Source organism: Phyllopteryx taeniolatus, chromosome 16 (assembly GCF_024500385.1).
Source record: "Phyllopteryx taeniolatus isolate TA_2022b chromosome 16, UOR_Ptae_1.2, whole genome shotgun sequence".
Taxonomy (NCBI): domain Eukaryota; kingdom Metazoa; phylum Chordata; class Actinopteri; order Syngnathiformes; family Syngnathidae; genus Phyllopteryx; species Phyllopteryx taeniolatus.
The window spans coordinates 6,741,348-6,763,269 of record NC_084517.1 but is presented as its reverse complement, the minus strand read 5'-3'; the positions used below and the strand labels follow the sequence as shown (position 1 = coordinate 6,763,269).

General features: G+C 45.1%; 1 protein-coding gene and 1 long non-coding RNA gene across 17 annotated transcripts in view; one reads left to right on the top strand and one right to left on the bottom strand.

Annotated features, from left to right (window-relative positions):
• Positions 1-21,922, top strand: part of nfixb (nuclear factor I/Xb) — a 123,273-nt gene that overhangs the window by 71,357 nt on the left and 29,994 nt on the right. The window lies entirely within an intron of this gene.
• Positions 163-2,698, bottom strand: LOC133465361 (uncharacterized). Its single transcript, XR_009784614.1, has 3 exons — positions 2,085-2,698; positions 1,904-1,982; positions 163-1,274 (listed from the first exon to the last, which is right to left on the bottom strand). It is a non-coding gene; the product is annotated as an uncharacterized LOC133465361 (long non-coding RNA).

Sequence of the window (21,922 nt, the reverse complement as noted above, 5' to 3'; positions counted from 1 at the left end):
CCCCTTAGCCGGATTTATGATGAAGCGATACGGAGTCGACTGCGTAAGGCGATGACGCCTGGACGACTGTCTCGGAAGAGTTCTTCTGGGACACCTTATCCGGTATGGCGTCTGCCGTAAAAATACCCCTCTATTATCCTTCAGGGATACACTGAGCCCCACTGTGGGTTAAATTAGCTCCAGATAATCATCTCCTTCTGGACTATGGCGTACTAGGGCTGTTTTACACCCCGACTCGCCTCAATGACCCCTGTGCTTTCAATTCATACAGCCCTCAGCAAGAACACAAGTTCCTTCTGCTATTTCTCAAATTAACACCTACAATTAAGCATATGTGAATAATCGTGTGACTCTAAAGTATGTGGACGGGAGAGGATGCAGCTGGAGCTGGCTGGGAATGTCGAGTAACAGCAGGATTGCACCGCACATAGGACTGTACCAAGAAAAATGGCTGCATTTCTTGTGAAGTCTCTGAAGGGCGATAGATCACGAAAGACCCTTGCGTCGTCTCCGTGGCCTGCTCTCCCTCGTTGGCATTCTGTTCAAGCCATATCTCGACTGCCTCTCAGGCTCCCACACTCCCCTCCCCCTCTCTACCCACTGCCATTGTGTCCGCCGGATTTTGCCTGAAAGTTGAAGGAGTAGGGTCTCGCTTTAGGAGACAAAGCTTTTTCTACAGATGAAAGGAGGTGCGTTTCATCAGCAAATAACGGAATGACATGGCATAAAGTGGGAGAAAGCACTATGCGTTCAAATATCTCATCCGTAGGGGGACATGAAAAGGAACACGCAAAAAGAAAGCCAATGAATAAATGTTGTGAAACAAATTGGAAGTCCAGGTTTGGTACATGCCTGCGCAACTCGCAGCGGTGTCCTGAGCCTGTGTGGCCCAGCCAGCGCTGGGATGTGGAGTGAAGCAGGAAATGTGTGAGCCATGAAGGCATGTGTTTATGCTGGCTGCAGTCGCCCGTCACCAGCCAGAGGGAAAACAGACACCAGCGCCGCTCCGTTTGCTGCCGGACTCCTTCTTGCTCCTTCTCCCCCAGGACCCCTTTTTTCTCCAACATGCCTTGCCTCACGTTAGCTTTCCCTTTATTTGTATTTGATCATGTTTTCTTTCCCCTTTCACCACATGGGCAGTAACTTGCAAAACATTAGGCTTGATGTATAAAAGCAAAGACAACGGACCAAGTAACTCAAAGCGAGTCTTTAATCTTCTTGATGTGGTTCTGACCAGGTGTTTCTGCAGCAGAAGCGGACTTCTGACGGTGTCTCTGACGGGCAGTAAATACAGATAATTACACCTATAAATAAAAGTATGAACTCATTTGCCAAATTATTACTTATGTGTAAGATGTCAGATAAAACGGTGCACAGCAGCTTTCCAACAAATCCTCCCTTTCCTAAATCTTTTTTTATTGAATCGCTTGAAGAGCGCCGTTAATGGGCCTTTTGTGTTCCTAACATTTTGCACATTTGCTGTATTTTTAGTCAAGAGATTGAAAAAATAGTGAAGCTGGAGTCTGTGTTGCTAAAACTGAAAACGTAATAAGCCTACTAATAATATCCAAATAAATCAAAGGCCGACTTGCAGATCCTGGCTCTACCGCTCAGTTTGGTTGGCCTGGCCCCCGTATCAACAATTCAGTCAAGGTTTTCCTTCAGCATTAGACATTAAGGCTTTTGGACAAGAGAAGGTTCCGTCACACAATTGAATGGATTTCAGTATTTCTGTGTTTGTTCGACGGCTGCATTAGCTTAATCGTTGCCCGATGTTTCCTGTACCCTGTGTGTGTGCGGTGCACTTACCCAGAGGCGGTGTCGGAGGATAGGTGTTAGAGCAAGATGGAGTAGCGTACTTAGCACATATACAGTAAGCCCTTCTGCGTTCTTCTGTACTTACGTCCAATCGAATACTGTTATCGATCCAATCACGATCCAGGTCTTTCAACCAGTCTCTTGAACCACTTGCAAATCGTCATCTGTCGATATAACAATAAAAACCCTCGGTATTCTCAGATACACCTGGTCTGCGGTTGTGAGGCCCCGTCAGATGTACTGCCAAATTGTCAGAAACGGCTTACGGTAGAGAAATGGACATTCGATTCACGGGCAACAGCTCCGGTGGTCAGCATGCCAATGGCGCGCTCCCCTCAGAGCTTGCGACATCCGTGGCATTGTGCTGTGTGATAAAAGCGCCCATTTCAGAGTGGCCTTTTATTGTGGCCAGCCTACGGCACACCTGTGCAATAATCGTGCTGTCTAATCAGCGTCTTGATATGCCACACCTGTGAGCTGGGATGGATTATCTCGACCAAGGAGACACATCGGTGCACAATATTTGAGGGAAATTGTCGAAAAAGTTTTAGATCTTGGAGTCCGGCTCACGAAAAATGGAAGCAAAAACAAAAGTGTCGCGTTTATATTATTGTTCAGTGTAGTTGTATTCATTTCTCGTTAGGGGTGTCTCCTTCTAGCAGTGAAAATAGGTTTAGATTGGCAGAGTTTTGTGAGAAGACCGAGACACTAAAAGATGTGTTTTGAGGTCCTCCTTGCTTCACATTTATTCTTCTCTTCGGTCTGAACAAGTTTTTGTCAGTCGTAATTGCAGCTGGAGTTAAGAGCTTGTAATGCTGGACCGTCACTGTCCCAGCACCTTCCCCTCACTGCTTAATATCGTCATTCATGGCAAGCTGCTGATAAGGGTGCAATATTGGTCAACGCGGATAGGGATACAGGATCATCAGCGGCTGGAGAGGTCAGTTCTAGAGCAGATAGATTTAGCGCTCCAACCACGGTCAATGTCAGTGGGATCTGTGAGGCTAAGTCCTTGTGAGCGGGTAGATCCCGGTGATTGAGTGATTGAGCGCTTAGTGTTTGAGCCTGCGGACAGCCCAAACAAGTTAATCCCAGCCACTGCTAACCCGCCTCCCTCACGATCCCTTCACTAACTCTGTGGGCTGGGAGCAAATTTAAAGGACAGGGTTTTAGTAGGACTAGTCCAAAAAAAATCTCCTTAATGATTTAATCAGTGGAGAAATTCATTTGCTGTAATTCAAGGGTGCCCTGTTACACTCTGTACTGAGCTTTGAGGCTTCTGTCCTGATGGGAATCAGAGGAGCATTTGTGATTATGGAGCTGGATTAAAAGACTAGATTGTGCTTTTTGATTGGGGGCACACTCTGAGCCTGAGGTCACCATGGCTCGTTGAGAATTGGATGATCCTTTATGGAACGATGAGACGAACATAACTTTTGGGATCTCTGTTTGAGTTTGATTGGGGAGAGGTCTGGGCTCTGAATAGTACAGTCAGTCTAATATATACAACCCCAATTCCAATGAAGTCGGGAGGTTGTGTGAAACATAAATAAAAACAGAATACAATGATTTGCAAATCATGGTCAACCCATATTTAATTGAATACACCACAAAGACAAGATTTTTGTGAGCACAACCCTGGTCACACTTTTATTTGCGTCATGTTCAATGTTTGGTTGGTTTGATCTCACAGTACACGAGATCTCGGCCAAAAGTCATTTCTTGTTCTTCTGTTTTGAAGTTGTGGCATTTTGACATGTCATTGTCTTTTTTTAAAAAAACATTTCACAGATTTATTTGTACATTTTGATTGAATTCTGTGTTTTGAGTTGAACAGCTTTTATTGTACAACCCCAATTCCAATGAAGTTGGGACGTTGTGTTAAACAGAATACAATGATTTGTAAATCACGTTCAACCTATATTTAATTGAATACAATACAAAGACAAGATATGGAATGTTCAAACTGATAAACTTGATTGTTTTTAGCAAATAATCATGAACTTGGAATTTTATGGCTGCAACACTTTCCAAAAAAGCTGGGACAGGTGGAAAAAAAAAGACCAATTCATGAATGTTTTTGGGACGCGGGAGGAAAGCGGAGTGCCGGAGAAAAGCCACGCAGGCACGGGGAGAACATGCAAACCCCACACAGGCGGGGCCGGGGATTGAACCCCGGTCCTGTGAGGCTGACGCTCTATCCGGTCGCCCATCGTGCCACCATATATATATATATATATATATATATATATATATATATATATATATATATATTATATTATATATATATATATATATATATATATATATATATATATATATATATTTATTTTTTATTTATTTTTTTATATATAAACCAACCTTGCCTTGGTGGATCTTGCCCTTTTCACGGGGGCCAAAGTCATGGTAGAACTGAAAACGGGCACCTTCCATCTTTATGCTCATGCCTTGGAGGACATTGAAGTCAGTCTGCAGAGGAAAATGATGGTTGCAATAAGGAGCCTGGCCTACAACACTAAAATCTAGTTTTAGCCGGTGTTTCTGGGAATAACGTCATTGAAGACTGTGTGATTATAAGAAAATACCAGAACCCTAGTCTAAACACAAGCACAGAGGCAGACGGGTCCAGTTACATTTGAGAGAAGAGCCACAGGAGGCAACGAAAAGTACCAATCGACATCTGATGCAACTGGGTCCCAAATACCTTACCTTACCCAAACTATTGTCTTTGTAGTTGCTCACTAGCGCCCACATGGAAAACAAATGAAATATCTTTTTTTTTTTTAATGAAACAGATCTTTGCTTCTCTCATTTGTGACGTATACTGACTGAACCTTGTGATAGGGATAATCAGGGCCCAGGGTTCTCACCTTCAGTGTCAGTATTTTTCTTCAGTTTTGTTCTCTGCTAAATGAAGGAGACATATTGAGAAAAAAATAATGCCTTGTGCCAGCGCGTTTCCTGTAGTTTCAAGGATGAAGGAAAGAGGAGTCGAAAGCGCAAGTGAGGAATAAGAAGAAAGAGTTGGAAACAGATCGCACCAATGACAACAACACTGGGGCCAGTTTCTGCAGAGAGCTTTAGCAGCCGTTTCCCAGTCTCTTCCCATCTTCTGCTGAGTCCTTCGCTTGCAGTAAATCCCCCCCCCCCCCCATTTTTTTCCACTTTGTCTTCCGATCCCAGCGAGATTAGTATTGCTGAGTTACTTCCTGCAGTAAAATTTCCTTCAGCGTGTGAGTACTCACTGAAATCACCTAGGGAGCAGTCAATCAGCATTGGACAATTTTCAGAATAGCTCAGCATAGCACTTTTTTTTTCTAACCCAAAAACAATGGACAATTTAGCAAGTGCTTACATTCCACACTCTTATTTTGTATTGCTGAGCATGACTCACTTATGAATTAGCATTGGCCAACACTAGAACAGTTCTGCAATTGTCCAAAGTGTCTTGGTAGAGCTGAAGGAGATTCAGAACATCTGATTGAGTAATAGTCCATCAATCCACCCATCCATTTTCTCTACCGCCAGGTTTGCGGGGTGCTGGAGCTTATCCCAGCTGACTTTGGGCGAAAGGCAGACTACACCCTGGACTGGCCATCCGTGCAGGGCAGATAAAGAGACAGACAACCATTCACACTCACATTCACACCGTCATTGACTGGGAACTGAACCCACGCTGCCTACGTGGAAGTCAGGCGAGCGAAGCACTATGCTGTCACTGTCACTCACGTGGATGAACTGATTAAGAGAAAAAATATCCACGCTTTGTATGAGAACATTTTGTCCTCGGAGATCCTCAATTCCTGAGTGCACAAGGGAGGGCAACCTTCAGTCCTAAGAAGAATACCCAAGAGTGTGACTTTAGCTATCCATAATGCAACCAGTGCAGTCCCATCGACAGTGCTTTGGGAGGAACAACTACAGGTCTAGCTCACCTAAAAATCGTTCAAAGAACCACTTAAAACAAGACGTGCGATCCAATAACTGAATATTTGTCTCATTCTCGTCTGTCTTCTCTCTCGTGGGAAGAATCGTAAAAGCTAAATTCTTCCTCCCTGCTAAGATTTCATTTGAATGCATTTGAAGTCGAAAAAGCCTGAAGGACGGTCGGCGTGTGCTCTTTTACGTAAAATTCCGTCTCCAGAATAGATGGTATTGCTCTCTTTTTCCGGTTGTTCCACTGATTTAGCCAAGCTTTTTTTGCGATATTTTGACCCCTGACTGAGGAGATGATGTTTGATACAGATGTGGGCCTCATAAATGCAGTAAAAGGATGAGCCGGAGGGAAAGCGAGATGACAGAGAGATGACAGAGTACAGACGAACTCTCTGATCACGATCACAATGCTTTGACAACACCACACTCTCTTTGGAGCAATAGAAAGCAATCAAGGATGCGGTTTTGGCTGAGATGACTGACATAGCTGCTATCTTTACAGTGCTGACTTGGCATATTTGAACATGTGGAAATAGCGTATCTGTGTAGGCCACAAGGATGTTGTCAAACCACAAAGCCGTACGCTATACTTGAAATGCGTGGTCATAGCTTTGACTCGGTATACTAAGTACACAATACGGCTACGTTATTCAATCTTTCTCAAGGTCAGGTACAGTCTAGTCATTTGTGGCCCATGTGGGATGAAAGCGAAATGACAGCACCTTTCGTCAAGAGCCACAGTGAGGAAGGACACCAAAGACACATCGTGTATGAGACCCGTGTCATAATGGTAACGGATAACTTTGTGGAGAGAGGAATTGCTTGAATCGGAATTGGGTCATTTGGCGTCGTAGTTCACAAATGTCTGCAGGGATCTACTGTGTTGACAAATAAACTAGTGGCTCTTCCACAGAGAATACACATACAATTCTTTCTGGTTCTGACTGGATGTGTTAAATCGATTGCTGGCTATGGAGGACGTTTTCATCTTTGATCATGTATTTATCATTACAACTCGGGGGCGATAGCCCGCATTCATGATGTCAGCGTGACTGTGAGGCATGAGATGGGTCACGGGCTCCGAGTGATTGACATTGTGACGCGGGTCCCCCGTTGTCCGTCAGTAAAGGAGTCGGAAAACAAAACAGTCTGCGAGACCGCAAGCGAGTGGCACAGCGTGAGCAAATCGGAGATCAGAGGACTTTTTCAAGGGCCTCCAAACCTTCCGAACTCTTTTCTTAGTCTACTGTCATTTGTACCATGCTTGCCTGCTGACACAGCGCGACACTGATCCCCTGACTTCAGCGACATATCCCAACAGCTCATTTTACCTGACGTTACACAGCAAGCACAGCACAGAGAAAGCCTCTTTGCTTTTCACAGTCCCTTTGTTGACCGGCCTCCTCCTGGGTGGCAGCCAATGACACGGACAATGGGAGCGATCTCCACCATTTAGCCACCCCTCCTTGAACCTAAGCTTCTTCGTCTTCGCCGTATCCCTCTCTCCTTCCTGCCGACAGAACTCTAATCCGCAGCGAGGTATAATTCAATCTCTGGTGCCAGTGGGAATACAGGCTTGGTTTCATTGTGATGTTTAATGGGCATAGCAACAGACTGGCTTACATGGCTGCAAGGCCATGTGGGTGCTGTTTTGGGGATGGCTCAGTGGGGAATTCATAGACTGAAACGATCCTTTTTTGTCCTTTTCCGTTTCCCCGGCCCCGGCCCCGGCCCCGGCCCTATGTGCACTACGGGCTACGGGGATGAAGCCCTTGCACCGCACAGTGTAACGATGACTTATTGCACGATTATTTGTTGTTGTTATGTATTCCATTGAGCTTATCAAAACACAGTTTTATATATATATATATATATATATATATCCACATTTGTTACCAGCCTACTAAAAAGAAGGCTCTGTCTTTACCCCCCAAAAAAATAGTCATTGTAAAGCCTGTTTGCATCGTTAGACGTGGCCTTGCATCATGTAATGTGATCACAACATGCCTTATCCGCCTGCGTACACATTTCAGATTCATACATACAAAGGCTGTGCTCAGAAAACATGCACGCTTCAAAAACAATGTGCAGAGATGTGAAAAACAGTGGAGCTTTTGTGGTCATGCTTCCCAAGGGCTTGGATTTGAATTCATATACGATATGTGGGTCCGTTTCTTTCTGGCCCAGGAGGTTCAGGTGGACAGATGATGAATTCAGAGAGTTTTGTATTTCCATTTAGTTCATGTTTTTGGCAAGAGCAAAAACATATCCTGCGAGCCCCATCACTGTGTTCAAGGGAAGACGGGAGAGAGGTTAGGTTCGAGAGAGTACATTCCTCCAACAGAAATGCAGTGTTGAAAGAGACCTCGTCTCATTCGTTCCCCTCTTTGAGTTCCCCCTTCCTTTTTCCACGACTCCATCCATCTTCTCACACCTCCTTCTTTTCATTTCCTCTTCGTTCCTCCTTTCACCAGACCCAAAAGTCAATTTTCTTCAAATGTCTTCCCTCTCACCCCAGCTTGTATTTATCCCCCCCCCCCTTCGCAATTACAGTAATATGTAACATCAGGCTTGGTGAGATTTAGGACTTTACCTTACATAACCCCAGGATTTAGCTGCAGGGTTTAAGGCCTCGCTGAGCTGCGGAGCTGGGGGCAATCGGGCCTCTTAAAAATATTTTCAAATGGCTGAAAATCCCCAAAGGGCCTATGAGCACGTGAAAGCATCATTATTTTTGTATTAGTATGGAGCCTGATCTATTTAAAAGAGGGCCTTCTCTCGGTTCAGTTGCAGTGTTGTCTGTTATGTGACGTAGGTTCCTAGGAGTGGACTTGACTGACAGGTCGCGCGTCCTGCCGGGTCAGGTTTGCAGCCAGACTCTTCTCACGTCTTCTTCAATTTGATATTTATGTCTCCAAATGTAGGCCATATAACCTGTAGTGTCAACCTAACCATTCACACAAGCATTGATGCGCACACACAAGCTCATTAACATATGACAGTCGGAGTTATTTCTTGAACGATTTTGTTTTGACATGCAAGTTTGTACACATTAATATAGTGCACTTGTCGTCATGCGTGCCGTTGTTTCAGTAATGCAGAGGTCCTTCACACACACAGGAGAGCCTTTTGATAATTTATCGGTTACGTTTAATGTGATATAACTTTGGATTAAACTGTAAAAAGAGTGGAAGCGGGAATTTGGGTTTGGCCCCAGATCGCATCACCAAGCAAAGCCTGATTTGATTGAGGCAAGCCAAACAGACGGGCCGTCAATTTGAAGTAAGGAACTACCTAGCCTAACTCGGTGATTTGATCCAGTGAGGAAAGTGAATTGCTGCGAAGAATTTTAGTCCCACCCGACAGACCGAGCGGCAACTTCAAGAGAATGCAGTGGAGCGAAAACAGATGGAGGTAAACAGTGTGTCAGAGTGTGACTTGAGGACAGGAATTTGCATGGGATGAAGCAGACAAGCATATGTGGGAGGAGCCCACGGTGGCTGCGATGCGCTCGCCGTTCGGGACCGCGTCGTGTCAGTAGGTTTAATGTTATTTCCAAAGCCGACTTCTGCAGCGTCTTAAGGCAGTACATTTTTAATTTCTCTTTGGGTCTTGTCCTGAGCTAGCGGGCGAAAGTTTTAAGATGTAAAGCCGCAGGGATTAGGCCTGCATGAGGAGTCGACACGGGAGGAGAGGACGGGATGAGCCCCTACGGGGTCGAAGAGACTGCGACCGAGCGTTTTGCTTGTCAATTTCAGACGGTCAACAAGGGGCTCAGTTCTTACGACACACGCAAAGGAGGGATGAGGAAGGGATGACGACAAGATGGACCGATTAAAATGCGGGATGGCCGAGGATGCGGTTTCGGCCTCGTTGTAGCACGCGAGTTTGCAAACCTGAGTTTTCGTCAATATATTCACGGTTCAGTTCAATGGGATTTCAAGAATGAAATTCTACTGGGTACAAGTAGAACTGATCCACTCCGTGCCACGTTTTGGCTACCACTATGAAGGTCGTAGTCATTTTAGTACAATAGCAAATGGGTCAACCTGGACACAGTGCGACTGACAATCCTCACTTCTTGTACGGGAAGGGACTGTAAGGCAAACGCAAACAATGCTCATCTTCTTGTTCTTCAGAACAAATATACCTCCTGTATTGTGATGCATTACTCTTAGCACTTGAATTCCTTGCTATGATATGTCATGTTGTGACGCAGATCACCATCCCGCTCAGGTAGCCTGCTTCAAAACTTCAAAAGAGAGCAGGAGGCGCTGTGGCTTAAGGTTGAATTGAACTTTGTGCCTCAGCTTCCCTCCTCCAATTTTCACTACATTTTACTGGCCTTCCTGTGTTTCAAGACCTTTTTAAACCAACTCCAGCTGCCAAATGGACTTCTAGAAGAGTACAGTAAGGGAAAGGGCTAGTTAAAAAGGGTGGGGCAGTTAAAGGAGTGGAAATTGAACCGTGAAACGAGGGCCATAGTTCCATACTGGCCTCAAATGTGAACCTTCCATTCGACTTCTCCCTTGACCTCTGCCATCCGACCGCTCTGTGCAGCTGTTGGACAGTAGTTGTCTGTTTGTTTCTCTGCCTGTCTCCCCCACCACACGCCCTGTGCCTTGAGCTCATGTAAACTTTGCATTTCGTCATGCTTTTTCCACAGCAGGCATCTTCTGCTTTTGATCAGAGTAAAGAAACTCAGCATATTCCAGTCTCTCCCTCCTCTGACAGAGACACCATTTGATTCCCCGCAAAAAGTTTGTTTAAGCCACGCGGCTCAGCAAAATCTTGCCATGTTTGTTGAGCTTTCCACCAATTGCGTCTTTAAATGTTAAGCTTTCCAATGACCAATGGAAAACAGCTTCCTGTGCCAGCCCGAATGTATGGGCATTTAAAGACTCAATCTACTAAATGCAGGTTAATGAGAAATCTTTGTCTTTTCTATATGAATTTGCATTCTAAATTATGTGGCGGAGTGGCGGAATTGAATTTGAAGATCGGAGGTTTGCTTCTCATTTCCCCGTAATCTCGCATCCTTGATGAAAAGAGCAACGAAGGCCCAGTTGCTCCCGATGCTGATGATATCTTTAGGGTGTCAATACTTGGTTCATTTACCTTCAAAAGCAACAAATGCCAGCATGGAAAAAGAATTTACTGTTAAAGCATAGTAAAATGACGGCGTGCGTTACTGTCCTGTGATTGGCTGGTTCCGGCACACCTGCAACCCAAATATAGAGAAAGGATAGATAGTGTCACTGGTTTAAAATGAAATCATTGTTACTGACTCGTTTAGCGTCAAAAGTTGAAACTGCACAACAAATGCTAGAAGTTAAAAGGAAGAAGCGACGAAGACAAGTAAGGTGGACATGTGTTACGGTGTCATTTATCTTTCTTCAAAAAAATATGGCGGGAGATAAATTTAGCCACGGCGCGTATATTTCTGCCTCGACAGAGCGGAAAAATGGTCCTAAATTCCCATAAACACACTCGTAAACCTCGTGGAAAGCCTTTCCAGAAGAGTTTAAGATGTTGAAGATAATTGCAGAGGGTGGATGGACCGATGTCATATTGAACCCGATGGATTAAGAACGTCACTGATGTCACTGAAAATTCATTGGTGAGTCAAGGCGGGCGAGCGAATTCTTTTGGCAATGTAGTGTATCTTTAGACCATCTTTTCCAGCATACAACTGAAGTCGAGCATTGGCTTATAGTGCTGAAGTTCTTCCGCTGCAAAGGGTAGGGATGGGCAGATAACAGCATATCGGTAAAACAATGATTAATGGCTGCATGTAGTGTAACCGAGAAAGAAAAAGATGTGCTAGAACCTGCCTCAGATGATACCAGATGGGTCGGGATGATTACATTCGCTTTGGGTCAACGGGGTCGACAGACAGACATAGGAGTAAAGTCAATTATGTTCTCAATTCTTTCTGTTCATCATGAACTCTTTTCATTCGGGCTCAAGGTATTATGATACGATTGTGTATTCGCAATTGGTACAACAACAGAAAGTCTACTTTCATGGCATAGAGTACATGGAAAAGAGGATTCTGTGAGTGTGCAAATATTTGCTCTCCCATCCTGATGACTATGGAATGTGCATTCAATTTCAGTGTGACGCTCACGGTTTGGTTAGGGGATATAATGATAATGATCCTTTTTTGACCACACAATTAAACTACCGGTATGCATTGTCGTAGACCGCCACAATAGCCCACAGAATGTCTTCCCGATGCTGTCATTCATCCCAAAACACAAGTGGATAAATGCGGAATTGGTTTGTTTGTGGTTTCATTGCTTAGGTGAAAGAGAAACCATTTCTAGTCCATTGTTAGATTTTCATTACTGTTATGTATCGGGGAAAAAAAACACCTAAATGTCAACATGTTCTCCAAAAACATTTGGCACACACATAAATATTTTCCCATCCGTTTGCTCAATAAATCTGGATGTGTGACAAAGGTGATGGTGACCAGCCACACATGATGAGGTTTTCGGGTTTAATGCCTGAATTGACAATTTAAAAAAAAACAAGCCCACTCCTTTATTCCATGTAAGCTGTTATAAAGAATTGTACACATTATTGCACGCATAGCCCGTTTTACACCACCGTCCATCGATGCAAATTTCTGTTGGTCCTCTGTAACTTGCCTGTGTGCGCTTTAAATGTCAGGTTGCACCTGTTCTTCAGCGAAATTCCCTAACGGATCCAAGCAGGGCCCTCCAGGCTACTCGGGGGCCTCGGGAGAAGCCAGTACAAATACGCACACAAGTAGATACACGCTGAAGGCCGAATGGAAAACACACATCATCATCCAGAGCAGTTCCCTCTCTCATTTCAGCCATTGGACCTCCTCCTTCTCTGCTATCTCTCTTTTTCCTGTCCTCTCGTGTCATGCAGCTCATTTTTCTCGTTTCCCTGCCGCGCCGTCGTTTCGTTCCCACTCGTTCCTGCTTTCTCTGTTTTTCATAAAGTTCTGGCTGAGCAAGCCCAGTGATCCCAGAGGCACGGCATGAAATACTAGACATCTCTGAGTGAGTGCCAGACAGATGCAGGCTCCTCTGGTCTGTCCCTCAACTTGAGCATCTTCTCTGGCCACAGGCAACCATGCTGCAGATTCCTAAACTCTGTGTTGAAGTAGTACGTTTGTAGTATGTTGAAGTCCTGCCAATGTATGTCCCATTGACAGATGATTTTATTTATTTTTGATTGTTTACGTTTGGGCGGCACGGTGCCCGACTGATTAGAGCGTCTGCCTCACAGTTCTGGGGACCGGGCTTCAATCCCCTTTGTTTACGTTTGTTTGGATAGTGTTTGTGTTGCAAGACTACTTGTTGTCCTGGACCGGGACACTCTTTTGAAGGAGACTTTTAATCTCAATGAGGGATTTCCTGGTTAAATCATAATCCTTAACAAAAAATGCACACTAACATACATTACAAAGTACGAAGACATTATGTCACCTACAGGAAGTAAAACATATGAGACGATTCAATTTGTCCTCACATCTGCTTCGGGCAACTGGCTCTGGCTCCGTATCCTTTGTAATTCGCCCCCAAATTTGCATGAATGCACTGACAGCTTCGTCAAATTACAGTGGGGTGGGGGGGGGGGACAATTAAAGACAATCGAGTTTTGTCTTGTTTAAGGCACATTATCGCATGGCGAAAACATTTTCATGAGGAAAATTGTCAAAAACAGGTTGTAATGATGACACAAATGTCTCGTATGCGGTCTTTGGGCTGAGGTAGCTTCTGTTTTTTGGAAAACTCTTGCCTTGAAACATTTCTTTAAGCATCTCAGCATTGCTAGTTTCGAACAGCAGAGAAAACATGACATCAGAGCACTGTGATGACATTTCTTGTAAAAATGGAGCAAACAAAGAAAGTTGAGCTGATGTGAGTTTCCCATTAGGGGCTCCGTGCCTTTTTTTTTTACTGCTCGCACAATAATCACCCGTTGTTGCTCGAACTGCATCATCAGGTTTAAATTTCAAGTGGAGCGCAGCCAGTTTGAGTCTGTCTCTCCGTTTGCAGACAGATGGATGAAAAACAGCAAAGGTACATCTGAGGCTCACCCCAGATGTGACCTCATGACTGTGGCTCTCCATGAGACCATTTTATTGATTTGTAGTATTTATTGGGGGGGGCTGTATGGATATTCTTTGCACGCATATGTTTTTCTCTAAGCTCCTATGGATTTGGGCGTTTTGTATCTCATGTTAACATGCACCTCTTGCCTGTTCTCAGATAATGAGGCCGTTTGGGATGCCTTATAATCAATATGTTTATCCGCATTAGATACTGTAACTCGTTAAGTGGATTGGCAGTGTTTCAATGTTGCTTGGATTCCGCGATGAGCGGGTGGAAGGAAGGTTTTATCTTGGTTAATAAGTTAATAGATGGATTGATAGATGTAAGAATAAATCTCCAATCAGCTTGACCGAGAGTGAAGCCTTAAGCTGTCCAAACTAGGCCAATCCTCAATGCGCAACATGTATAACAAGCCTTCTGATTACGTCGGTTTGTTAACTCTTTGCGTCAGCATCCGGACTGGTGTCTTTTAAAAAGGGAATACGGTATTCTCTCAATCCGCCTTTTGCATTTTGGGCCTTGGAGAGTTGGAGAGTTGTCTCCTCCTTCCCTGACACCGGCGACCATGTGGCGAGGGCAGGAGGTCGCTAGCATGCCAGGGACGGGAAGCCCGGGGGCAGCTGTTTACTTACCTTATCTGCCCGAGAGATAAAGCCAGCTTTGACACACATAGCAGACGGCTCCCGCGCATGAACGCAGCGACACACGCGGGCAACGCGCACAAACAGCGGCGCGCGCCGGGAGCCGCTGACACTCGGACTGGGTTCGCGCGGGGACGCAGACTGACAAATGCGGCTGGGCGATGACTCCCAGACAGCTGGCGGTCAAAGGTTGCTTTTCTATCTGTGCCCTCATTTTGGCGGCTGGCTTTTATTTTTCTCAGGCCTCCTCTTCTGTCTATACCAACAGTTGACGGTGTAGGTATGCAGATCTGGCCGTTCCCTTTCCCACCATCCCTGCCTTTTGGACCGCTTAACATTTGTCTTCGGAAAGCCCCTCCATCTGTGGAGATGTATGCGCATTACATGTCGTCTTTGCTGCGACACAACGGAATGTTCTTCCACTGTGTGTGTGTGTGTGTGTGTGTGTGTGTGTGTGTGTGCATGTTCCACGACAGTACTGTGGATAAGGTTCTGCCATATACGATGTTACAACATTTGGCCCGATTTTGGACTCAAATCAAGGGGACTCCAATCGCAATCTGATTATTTCATTGCTGTTTTGTTTTCCCACCATATACCACATTTATGATGTGAGTCACACATCCTAATTGTGTGTTATTTGAGCGAGCAATTCATTTCCCCCCCATTGGACATTTCCGAGTACAGCATTTGGATAGCTTATATGGGTGACACAATGCTAATACAGATTTGGAAAATAAAGGTGGACACGATTAGTTACATTACGTGAAGTATACTGAAGGAAGGTTGTGTTACTCGAACACGCAACGGAGAAGGTGGAAAGCCAAAGCGTGCAGACTTACCGATGAATGATGCTTATCAGGCATGTTGCCTCCATCTTAATCGTGAAGGGAGGATGTGCAGCCATTCATTGCTCCCCCAATTCATTAGTCCAAATGAGCATTTATGCAGTGCCCACATTATTTTTACAGGCCCGCTTTATGTGATTCTGTGGAGTTTTACAGCCCTCGTTAAAGATGTCCTCCAAGCTCCAGATACAGTTGGGAGTGTTTATTTGCTTAGTTCACAAACCCTAAATAAATTGTTAGTGTTTTCTGGCTCAGGTTGGATTAGACTAGAGGCCTATGGGTGTAAAACAGTGGGATTCCAAAGCAAATTCTACCCGTTGATATTTTGCTAATATATATATATATATATAAATATGATCTCTACTGGGATGCCAGAATGGGCAGCATGCGGCCTAGTGGTTAACACGTCTGCCTCGCAGCTTTGAGTTCATGAGTTTGGAGTTGATGTGTGAATGGTTGTTTGTCTATATGTTCCCTGCGCCGCCGCCTGCCTGGCAACGGGCCCGGGGTTCGCCCGCCTCTCGCCTTCAGTCTGCTGGGATAGGCTCCAGCTCACCGGCAACCCTAATATGGAGAACGGTTGCAATCTTTTGCTCTTTTGAACACAAGCAAGAGTTGAGTTGCGGCTGAGCAGAGGCCTTCGTTGATGTGGCTCTGCTTTCTAGAGCTAATAGCATGTTTTGCTTCTGGAAACTGCAAACAGCCAAGCATGCACTACATTTTGTAGTCAACAATTGCACTCAATTGACAGAATTCCTAATGATCAATAACCCGAACCCAATCTATTAGTAGTCCCACTATACCGTAATAGGTGAAATAGCGACCCACGTTTCTTGTGGTGATTCACACATATGTTCAAGCTGTATGAACCTCCCCGGACTCTGATTAATGTTCCCCACACTCCCTTTAGCCTTTAGCATACTCTTAGAAACACTTTCAAAATGATGCAAGATATGAATATGAAAAGAAATCTACAATGCATTGAATCCGCAATCGGTGAACCGCGATACAGCGATGGAGGACTGTATTGTTCCAATGTGTCGTGTTGTGGGAATAGTTTGTGTGTCTGATAGTAATTCTGGTGTTGTGTGTTTGCTTTTCTTTGCCACTAATGTTCTGCTGCTGATCTGATGCCCGCGTACGAGCTGGTGCCCAGTGTGTACCTCCCCCCCCCTCACCCTCCACCCGCTGCTCTCCTCCACTGCTCTGCCAACAAGTCTCTTTCTTTCTCATGCCTTCTTTTATCCTCTCTCCCTCTCTCGTCGTCTCTCTTGGCGGGGCAAAATGTTCCCACAGCTCTCACAATACCCCCCCACCCTCTTTTCTTCCTCTCTCATTCATTCCTCTTTCTGTCTTTTTCTTGTCTCTACTTCTCTATACTGTCTGTCTCTACTCCCTCTTTTTCTGCCGCCATTTTTTCCCCCTCACTGTCTCCCTCCCCCTTCATTCTCAGCCTCTCTCCCCACATTCCCTGGCAAAGCCTGGCATCACATGATGTGCCCAGACCATGCCCCTCATAAACACACATGGACAAATATCAGCTTTGAACCTCTGTGTTATATATTTTGATGCATGGAACATACTGTAACATGAGTGTATTTTTCACTGGACACAGCCCAGGTCACCTCTGCTTCTATTATCGTCATAAAGTTCAGAGAGGTATTCAGAAACACAACAATCCTCAAATAATAATCATTTAAAGAATCGGTTTGCATGAATGCAGCGGTTCAGCGGGATGGAAATTTGACAAACACTTGGTTTACGCTTGCATATTTGATTGAGTTTAGGTGATTTTTGGCATCACAAATATTTGGTCGGATGAAAGTTAAATATGCCAAAGTGCTCCCCCATTCAAAAAAAAGAAAAGAAAAAAACCTCCACCGCCCTCCTGAAGACTCCCACAACTTACTCTTTTGGAGGTTGATTGACTTAGCATGTGTGTCCCGTTGCTAACATGGGACATCTGCTGGCCAAACGGCAAAATGACACCCTCGGCATTATGGAAGAGAGTCGCTTCAAAGCAAATATGCAGGAAAAGGCTTCAACCATTCTCACAAATGTGTTTTACTTGAAAACAAAGCATCATATTAATGTGCCATATAAGCCAAGCTCGATGACATCAGGAAAGCCATGAGAACAAGCAGACGTGTCTCCCTCCTTGCTTCCCCCTGTCCAGCTTCCCCTGTACATCACAGCTCATCAGCATAGGCGCAGATAAAAGATAAAAGAAACAGGGTAGGGGGTTGGGGCGGGGGGGACTCACGGGCAGCCAGCCAGCCAGCCAGCCAGCCAGCCACCCCCTCCCTCTCTCCCTCCACTCGCACACACTCAGCCTTCCATCTTGCCATCCCTTGCCCTCATGTCTCTCCCATGGTTGAGTCCCTTTAGGCCCTTCTCACCCCCCTCCTCCCCACTCTGTGGCATTGGCACCGGGAGGGTGCAGGCGGCACACAGACGGCCACGCAGATGGGTAACGGGCAACGCGAGGGCCGCCTCCCCACACCTGCTTCTTGCCGGCACAGGGCTCGCGCTTCGTCGTGCGCGTGGACATACTCATACATGCGCACAAAGCAAAAACGTAGATGTTCATCGATGTGAAGCACACGCACACTCGTAAGGGGCATGCGCTTACTAACCACGCTGGTGCGCACACATGCTTTTGTGTCTCCCTCAGCCCTCAGTCACAGATGTTTACATGCTTATCTCCAACTGTGCCTCAACATGTGCTCGCCAGACATTTTTTCTTCAACATACACACCAGTCATAAGAGACAATATCACATCCATGTAAATCAAGCGCCATATTTTTAGCCGCACACTCCCACACAGTCACACTTCAGCAAAGCACGGAAAAACGTTTCGCATTTAATCACCTCGTGTTGTCGTGTCACATGTAATAACATACCAGCCTTCATAAAGATGTACTCATGTTGATTCTACAGCAATAAAATGATGACGTTGTCTTGGATTGGTGTTTTAAGAGATGGTAATTGCTACTTTGTTTCCTTTAAAAAAGGGGAACTGTTAGGATGTGAAGCTGCTGGTTTAATAGTTAGGGAGTGGTGGCCAAAATAACTTTCAAGGAAAGCACCAAAAATAGTACAAGGGGGAAATGCACCCTAAAGCAGAAAATCCCCGTGTTAGTCCCTTCAGAAATGGTCTTCATTTGTGAGCACATACTTCTCTCGTTGATATTCATCCGTCACGCCAGTCTTTGAATCGTGTCATATTAGTCGTTTGCCAGTGGCCCAGCTTCAGCATCCTTACTGTCTTCCTCCAGACGTGAAAAAACAAGACCCCATAATGTCATGCTACTGCCAAGATGGATAATGAACACTTTGAAATGTCCTGATGGCTCCACAAGGAAATGACCATGCACATTGTTACTCACATACACTGTTATTACCTTATTATGATAATACAAATTGGATTTTTCGATCATATTAGATCAAATGTATGTCAATATGAAAGGAAGACGCATTTGAGGAACATATCCTCCTTTTGCACAGCCACTTGTTTAAAACAAACCAAAAGTACAATACAATTAACATGAAGACGATGGTGGTGACTGCTGAGGATGGTGACAAATGTGTTTTGAAAAAAACGTCCCTAAACTGGGAAGGAATCCCTGAATTGAACCAGGGGAGGGAAGAGAAGAGGTAGACCGTGAGGATGTGAAGGAGGAGAAGAAAAAAAAGATAGTCCAATAAAAGAGCCGAGTGAACATCTGTGTGGGATAGCCGTGGGGATTAGGAGGGTTTGGAACATTTTAAGCGCATTAAAGATTTAAAAAAAGGGTCAGAATGTTTAGCAACATACTGATAAACCTCTTAAGCGAAACCCAATTGGGGAGGCTGCTTTATCCAGAGGCTAGTAGATGGGTGGGGGTTCAAGAGGCTGAGAAAATTGAAACATACACATAAATGTGATGCTAGGCACTCGTTAACGAGCACATTAGGTACACCTGCATAATCACGTGAGAGCCAATGCAAGAGCCATGTCAAAAGTTCTGTCTATAATCTTCCATTTCGATTGACTGTCTTTCCGCTTGATTCCCTTAATTAGCTCGCGGCAAAACACTCCAATCACCTTCACTGCAAACTACATGTGCAATAATAACTACATTGTTCGATACCCTTGAGAGTGTCTTCAAAACGGAGTGTCACGGGTTTGGATTATTCGTCATCCGTGTGGCTTTTGGACCATACATGTACTGTATATCTTGCTTTCATTTGGACGGATGGAGTGCATTTTGTGTTTATAGTTGGCAAAGTCCACCTTTGCAAATGCCCAATTTTCAATGCAGATGTTGTTTTCGACCTCTGCGCACTTGTCCTATGAATGCGCATGCAAAATTCCCCTTTGTGCTTCAAAGTTTCCATCACATCTGGCCGTAGACGTGTGGCCACAACACCACAACTGGATTCCCACGTTCGCCCGGCCGGGTCTGATACTGAGCTGTTGCCGGTAGCCACACACTGTAGCTGGAATGACAGGGTTTGGAGCGGCGCTGCTAAATGCCATAACTCATCTAGACGGATGAATAGGCAGCTGGAGATAGTGGCAGAGGAATGACAGAGATGGAGCGGGTGAGGACAGCGGCGGACTCGTCCGCAGAGCTTTCAAGCAGTCGGACGTAGCGGCCCCTATCATTTGACTGTGAAGTGAACCGTGTCTACCTCTGCACGGCTAGCCCTAAATGACACTGTACACCGAGAGCGGAGGCGCGGTGACAAAACCGAAAGCCGACAGCCGCAGCCTGTTTCTATGTTAGCGTTTGAATACCGAAGGCCTCCGGTGCCTCGCTGATGTCCGACTTTTTCGTATCGCCGTGCAGTGCTTGCGACAGGTTTGGGAACAGGAATAGTTCGGTGACGATCCAGTTCTGTGCCCCGATGCAAAAAAAACAAACAAACACAAAAAGGGCCATAGGTCATACTTGAATGAGTTTGGTGTGGAAGAACTTTCGAGCCCTAACCATTTGGGATGAAACCGGAGAGAGTTTCAACACAAACAATCGTTCGAATTCAATAAGAAGATTGGATTTTAAATAATACAGTTTGATCGGAATATCAGCTAACTCCATCAGAATGTGTCAAAAAAAAAAACTGTCACCGTAAAGGCACATTATTTCACAGAACGCTTGTTGCTGTGTGAGTCCTGGTGATGCGCAGACCTTCAAGAAAAAAAAATGAAAGGCCATTTGTGCCGTCTGTATGAATGCGTGCACTCTAAATGCCTCCCTCCGTTAGGGGGAGAAATGGCTGCTTGTGAGTGTGGCTGATTGTTTTTTACAAATTCAAGTGTATCTTAATGATTTACTCCTGCACGTGTGTGCGATTGAGTGTGTATACATTTACCTGGGTAGGAGTTTTGTGTCGAATTTGCAACATGAAAAATGTATCGCCAGTCTTAAACCTTTGTGTACAAATGTAAGGAGTACATCAGTTGGAGTACACTCCATTGACCAGGCAGCATAAAGCGTGTGGTAAGAATGATAACATGGTGTATTTGGTGGCCTGCGTGTGTTTGTGTATTATCTTTGGAGGGGCATTACCATGGGGCCTTGGGGCGACTGTGTGCACTAGATAAGGGTGATTCATCTGTGCTTCAATATGGGTGTGTGTGTGTGTGTGTGTGTGTCATCGCCTTTTTGCAAGGAAATGAATCGATGTTGTGTATGTACGCGTGAGAGTCTGACCGTGTTACTAAATGCTCCTGGGCTTATGCACCGCAGTGGCTTGTGTGTGCGCGTGCAATAGGTGATGGGTGTGATTGTGGGAATGAGACGCTTGTTGGCAGCGCTTTTGCCCGGCTGGTGGTCTACAGAGCATCAGCAGGAGCAGGGGGCTCATCACAATACATAGACTCGCCATTGTTCAAAAGACAGCGGAGTTTCTCTACCTCGCCCTGTGACGCCCCTCGTACGTCTTTTGCAAGGTTCGCATTCAGTAAATCCGCACTGGACCATACTTGGTGTTTCTAATATTTTGGATAGCTGTACATACCCAAGGGATGCGAATTATTACAAACTCCTTCGGTATGATGCAGGACACTCCCCCCACACACACGCACAAAGAAAAAGCAGAAAAATAACGCAGCCACATTCTTTTGTGTCTTGTTCAATTTGTAAATCTCCAACATGCTTGCAAAACCTTTTGACTGTGGACCAGTTAGTGTAGCCTATGACAAACCTTGTCCTTGCAAAAGTGGTCAACTCTTTCACAGAATTGCAATTGGATTTAGGTCTGGCTTCTGTCTCGGGTGCTGTGTTGAAGCTGTTCATTTGTTGACTTGGACGTTGGCTTTTATCTCAAGTAGACTTGACTATTGTAATGGTCTTCTGACTGGACTCCATAAAAAGAGTATTAAACAGCTGCAGCTCATTCAGAATGCTGCGGCTCGGGTTCTGACCAGAACAAAGAGGTCAGAGCATGTTACTCCAATTCTAAAGTCTTTACACTGGCTTCCAGTCAGCTTTAGAATAGATTTTAAAGTTGTGCCACTGGTCGATAAATCACTAAATGGTTTAAGTCCTGAATACATGAAATAAATGCTAATGGAATGTAAACCCAGTCGGG